Here is a 6,821-nt window from a genome sequence, read left to right on the forward strand (position 1 = left end):
AACATTTTGTACACTTCTTGTACTAGCTGACAATGAAAAGCGTATTTGAGCTCAAAGAAGTTTATTTTTATCAAAGACTTGAAAGCATACTTGCCAACCTTGAGACCTCCGATTTCGGGAGGTGGGGGGGGCGTGGTCAGGGTGGGAGGGGGCGTGGTTGGGGGCGTGGCTAAAAGGGGAGGGGTATATTTACAGCTAGAATTCACCAAGCCAAGAATGTCATACATATATATATATATATATATATATATATATATATATATATATATATATATATATATATATAAAAAATATATATATATATATATATATATGTATATATATATATATATGTATATATATATATGTATATATATATACACAACAAATACTTGAGGTTCAGTGAATTCTAGCTATATATATATATATATATATATATATATATATATATATATATATATATATATATATATATTTATATTAATTTATTATATATTTATATATATATATATAAAAAAAAAAATACTTGAATTTCAGTGTTCATTTATTTACACATATACACACACATAACACTCATCTACTAATTGTTGAGTTAAGGGTTGAATTGTCCATCCGTGTTCTATTCTCTGTCACTATTCTAACCATGCTGAACACCCTCTCTGATGATGCATTGCTGTGTGGCACGCACAAAAGTGCTTTCATCAAATGCACTAGATGGCAGTATTGTCCTGTTTAAGAGTGTCACAACATTGCTGTTTACGGCAGACGAACTGCTTTACGGTATACAAAAACGTGACATGCTGTTGTTGTGTGTTGTTGCCGCGCTGGGAGGACGTTAATGAAACTGCCTAACAATAAACCCACATAAGAAACCAAGAACTCGCCCTCCATCATTCTACAGTTATAACGTGATTCGGCAGGTATGCTGGTTATATTGTGGATTAGCGGACTCAGGTCCTCATGGACCTGAGTCCGCCTGAATTTCGGGAGATTTTCGGGAGAAAATTTGTCCCGGGAGGTTTCCGGGAGAGGCGCTGAATTTCGGGAGTCTCCCGGAAAATCCGGGAGGGTTGGCAAGTATGCTTGAAAGAGATCTGCGAACATTTTCACGCCATGATACAAAACCAGTGAAGTTGACACGTTGTGTAAATCGTAAATAAAAACAGAATACAATGATTTGCAAATCCAAAGCGAAAGCCATTTATCAACAACACCCAGAAACGCCGCTGGCTTCACTGGGCCCGAGTTCATCTAAGATGGACTGATGTAAAGTGGAAAAGTGTTCTGTGGTCTGACGAGTCCACATTTTCCAAATTGTTTTTGGAAACTGTGTACGTCGTGTCCTCTGGAACAAAGAGGAAAAGAACCATCCGGATTGTTATAGGCGCAAAGTTGAAAAGTCAGCATCTGTGATGGTATGGGGGTGTATTGGTGCCCAAGGCATGGGTAACTTACACATCTGTGAAGGCACCATTAATGCTAAAAGGTACATACAGGTTTTGGAGCAACATATGTTGCCATGCAAGCAACGTTATCATGGACGCCCCTGCTTATTTCAGCAAGACAATGCCAAACCACGTGCTACAGCAGCGTGGTTTCGTAGTAAAAGCGTGCGGTTACTAGACTGGCCTGCCTGTAGTCCAGACTTGTCTCCCATTGAAAATGTGTGGCGCATTATGAAACCTAAAATACCACAACAGAGACAACGGACTGTTGAACAACTTAAGCTGTACATCAAGCAAGAATGGGAAAGAATTCTACCTGAAAAGCTTCAAAAATGTGTCTCCTCAGTTCCCAAACGTTTACTGAGTGTTGTTAAAAGGAAAGGCCATGTAACACAGTGGTAAAAATGCCCCTGTGCCAACTTTTTTGCAATGTGTTGCTGCCATTAATTTTTAAGTTAATGATTTTTAGCAAACAAAAAATGTTTCTCAGTTGGAACATTAAATATCTTGTCTTTGCAGTCTATTCAATTGAATTTAAGTTGAAAAGGATTTGCAAATCATTGTATTCTGTTTCTATTTACCATTTACACAACGTGCCAACTTCACTGGTTTTGGACAACAGAATAAAAGAGTTTTATGATCTAATAACATTTTTTTGTACACTTCTTGTACCAGCTGACATGAAAAGCGTATTTGAGATCAAAGAACCTATTTTATTAAAGACTTGAAAGAGATCTGCAAACATTTTCACGCCGTCATAAAAGTCAGTGTAGGGCCTTCTATGTTTTTGTTTACTGCCATCGCTTCTTAATTAGGGATGTAGCGATATTTGGTAATAAGAGGATGGGATAGGGTGGACTTATTTATTATTATTATTTATATATTATTATTTATCCCAAAATGGGGAAATTATGGGGTAACAGTGCTGATACAAAAAGTCCCCCAAAATCATGTGAAAAAACACAAAAAAAGAGGGAAACATTAAAGAACATCAAATCAAAAGAGAACAGAGCTGATGCAACCAGCTGCTATTCAGCTGTGCCATTTCTACATGCAGCTAAACAAGTAAAACAACTACAAAAACCAGCAAAATATAGTACATATTGCGCACGTATGAATGCAGCACGCATAGACAATAGGGGTGCTCAAAAAAATGTTTTTGAATCTCGATTCTTCCCTATAACGGTTTTTAATCGATTTAAAATACATTTTATATATATATATATATATATATATATATATATATATATATATATATATATATATACATAGATATGTATATATATATATATAATTATTAAAAAAATAAATAAATAAATATATATATAATTATTAGAAATATATATATATATATATATATATATATATATATACCGTATTTTCCGCACTATAAGGCGCACCTAAAAACCACAAATTTTCTCAAAAGCTGACAGTGCGCCTTATAACCCGGTGCGCTTTATATATGGATTAATATTAAGATTCATTTTCATAAAGTTTCGGTCTCGCAACTACGGTAAACAGCCACCATCTTTTTCCCCGTAGAAGAGGAAGTGCTTCTTCTTCTACGCAAGCAACCGCCAAGGTAAGCACCCGCCCCCATAGAACAGGAAGCGCTTCTTCTTCTACTGTAAGCAACCACCCGCCCGCGTAGAAGAAGAAGAAGCGCGCGAATATTACGTTTCATTTCCTTTGTGTGTTTACATCTGTAAAGACCACAAAATGGCTCCTACTAAGCGACAGGGATCCGGTTCATGAAAAGACGCAATCTCTCCATCCGCACACGGACTACTATTTCACAGCAACTGCCTAAAGACTTTCAAGAAAAGCTGGCTACTTTCCGTGCATATTGTAAAAACAAGATAGCTGAAAAAAAGATCCGGCCAGAGAACATTATCAACATGGACGAGGTTCCACTGACTTTTGATATTCCTGTGAACCGCACTGTGGATACAACGGGAGCACGTACGGTGAATATTCGCACCACAGGGAATGAGAAGTCATCCTTCACTGTGGTTCTAGCTTGCCATGCTAATGGCCAGAAACATCCACCCATGGTGATATTCAAAAGGAAGACCTTGCCAAAAGAGACCTTTCCAGCCGGCGTCATCATAAAAGCTAACTCGAAGGGATGGATGAAGAAAAGATGAGCGAGTGGTTAAGGTAAGTTTAAGTTTACGCGAAGAGGCCGGGTGGCTTTTTTCACGCAGCTCCGTCCATGTTGATATACGACTCCATGCGCGCCCACATCACGCTGGTTTTTAATATATTATTAAAGTTTGACTGACCTATCTGACTGTTTTTTTGACATTCCTTTAGCGCAGTTAGATGCGGCTTATAACACGGGGCGTCTTGTAGGTGGACAAAGTTTTGAAATATGCCGTTCATTGAAGGCGCGGCTTATAACCCAGGGCGCCTTATGGTGCGGAAAATTAAAGTTAAAGTTAAAGTACCAATGATTGTCACACGCGAAATTATTCTCTGCATTTGACCCATCACCCTTGATCACCCCCTGGGAGGTGAGGGGAGCAGATACGGTATATATAATTATTATATATATATATATATATATATATTTTTTTTTTAAAATAATTATATGTATATATATATATATATATTAAAAAAAAATGTTTTAAATTTTTTTATTTAATTTTATTTATTTTTTAATCTGTTCTGTCCAGAGACTTAGGAAAGTCATATTGTTTATGTTGATGGTCACATCTGCTGTACTGATTTACTTTAGAAAAGAGAAATGTTGGATACTTCTCTTGTTGCCTTATTTGTATTTGACTTTATGAAATGTTTGGGTATACTTTTATTAAACAAAACCCGTTTTCTTTGAAGTAATATATACATTTATCAGAGCTGTTATTTATTTTACGAAGGAATGTAGTATAATGGCACCCAATGTCATTAAAAAAGTTGATTTTGAATCCAGAATCGTTTTGTATCGAGATCCGATTCTGAATCAAATCGTCACCCCCAAAAATCGAATCGAGTCATGTGGTGCCCAAAGATTCACAGCCCCAAAACAACACAACAAAACAAAAACACAGTTTCAACACCAACATACACCACGGTGGCCTCTGCAGTGCTCCACGCCATTGTCTGCTGGGGTGGGGGAACAAAGCCACCAAGAGAGCTGACCCCGTCCTAGGCTGCCCACTAGCTCTCGACCAATGTCTAGTCCGCACTTATGAGCGAGAATCCGCACAGGGAGACCGAAGTGTCCGATACATGCCCATTCAGCCAGGGCTCCGAGAAGCTCGTCCATCCAGACGCTCAACGCAAGTCTACGGCGCAAACATGGCCATGGTTCCCAGGGGCAGAGTCAAACGTTCACAAAGAATCAACAAAAAGCAGCGCAGAAATCACGAAACCGGCACCCATTGTCGCGCGGCCCCAAAGTGGCCCGACCCAAAAGGCGAAAAAACACACGAAAACAAGAGAGATACATGAAGAACACAAAGAAGGACACATAGGAACACGGAGCTCCTGCAACCAGCAGCAACGACAGCGGCGCCATCTTGAAGGTAACATTCCTAAGGGTTAGTTTTGCTGTAATAAATTAAGATGATCGAAAACCGTGGTTGATAACCACACCTTGATAAAATTATTCAACGACTCGCGTTAGCTTGCTAGCTAGCTTAAATGCTAAGACCAAAACATGAGACATTAACGTCTTTCCGTATTAAAAAACGCCATAGCCCGATCTAAACTTGTGCAATTATCATACTTGCCAACCTTGCCCAATTTTCCGGGAGACTCCCGAATTTCAGTGCCTCTCCCGAAAATCTCCCGGGACAAGCATTCTCCCCAATTTTTCCCGATTTCCAGCCGGACAACCATATTGGAAGTCACGCCCCTGAGTGAGGACAGCCTGTCGTCAGGTCCGCTTTTCCTCCATGTAAACATCGTGCCGGCCCAGTCACGTTATAACATCTACGGCTTTTGGAGCTCCAAACACACAACAAGAAGGAGACTATTATATATGTCTCCGTTATCCATAGCTTTATCTATAACCCATAAAGTAGGCAGGCACGGATCTATTTCTGAGCGTGTGTTTATTCCAGCCGGCACGTTAATACACTGACACACAACATCCGGACTCCCATCATGCATTGCTTCAAAACTACAGCAAGTAGTAATGTCCAAAAACATAACAGAGACGAAGCAGAAGAACGAAGAAGAGACAGTCATGGCGACGACGAGTAAGAAGAAGAAGTACGCTTGCAAGTTCCAAAATGATTTGAAACAAGAATTTCATATGGAAGATTCCAGACTCTGGTGCATTTGATGAAGGCACTTTTGTGCGTGCCACACAGCAATGCATCATCAGAGAGGGTGTTCAGCATTGTTAGAAAGATAGTGACAGACAATAGAACGAGGATGGACAATTCAACCCTAAACTCACTCCTTTCCTGCAAATTACATTTCACAGATGCTGCCCATACCTATGCTCCTTCAAAGGCTGTGCTACTGGCTGCAAAGCATTGCACTTTCAAATACAACAATGAGTAGAGGAGTGTTATGTATATATGTGTAAATAAATGAACACGGAAATTCAAGTATTTCTTATATATATATATATATATATATAATAAAATGAATATATATTTATAGCTAGAATTCACTGAAATATATAAGAAATACTTGAATTTCAGTGAATTCTAGCTATAAATATACTCCTCCTCCCTTAACCCCGCCCCCCGGCCCCGGCCCGCCCCGACCACCTCAACCCCCCGCCCCAATCTCCCGAATTCGGAGGTCTCAAGGTTGGCAAGTATGACAATTATAGATACAGTATTGGCATGGAACATAACAGCTGTGCTGCACAAAGTGGTCGACATTAACTCCACAGTGTCAAGTTGAAACAGACGGACGTGTTTTTAACAGGAAGTGAACTCGCGTGACAAAGTGAGGCGAAATTCATCACCCAATTTGCATTTATTTAAAACAATTCTTAAAAGTTTACAAAATAAATTGAAAGAAGAAACAGACAAATACAAATATTATGGCTCTTATGAAGCCAGAACAACATTTAATGTTTCCTCTGTCAAACTATTCATTTTCGAATAAAAGTACGATTTTAGTATGCATGAGTACTGTTGCGTTTTGGACCAGTTGTTCCTCCCAGGGAATTCAAGTCACAAGTCGCTCCCAAGCTCTTTACGACACTTAAAGCTGAGTTGAAAAACCACCAGAGACAGAATAGGTATTTTGTAATATATTTGCAAAGCTTTGCATATATACATTGAGACCAGTCCAGCATAGAACATTCACTCGTGCCACGAAAAACCCTCTCCCCTCTTAAGTCCCTGGCAGTCATGTCTCTCTAGCCAAAACAAATGTCCATTATCTCTCTCTCTAACATTCCTCACTTCAAGGTTAAGCACACAG

Source organism: Nerophis lumbriciformis, linkage group LG09, assembly GCF_033978685.3.
Source record: "Nerophis lumbriciformis linkage group LG09, RoL_Nlum_v2.1, whole genome shotgun sequence".
NCBI lineage: Eukaryota > Metazoa > Chordata > Actinopteri > Syngnathiformes > Syngnathidae > Nerophis > Nerophis lumbriciformis.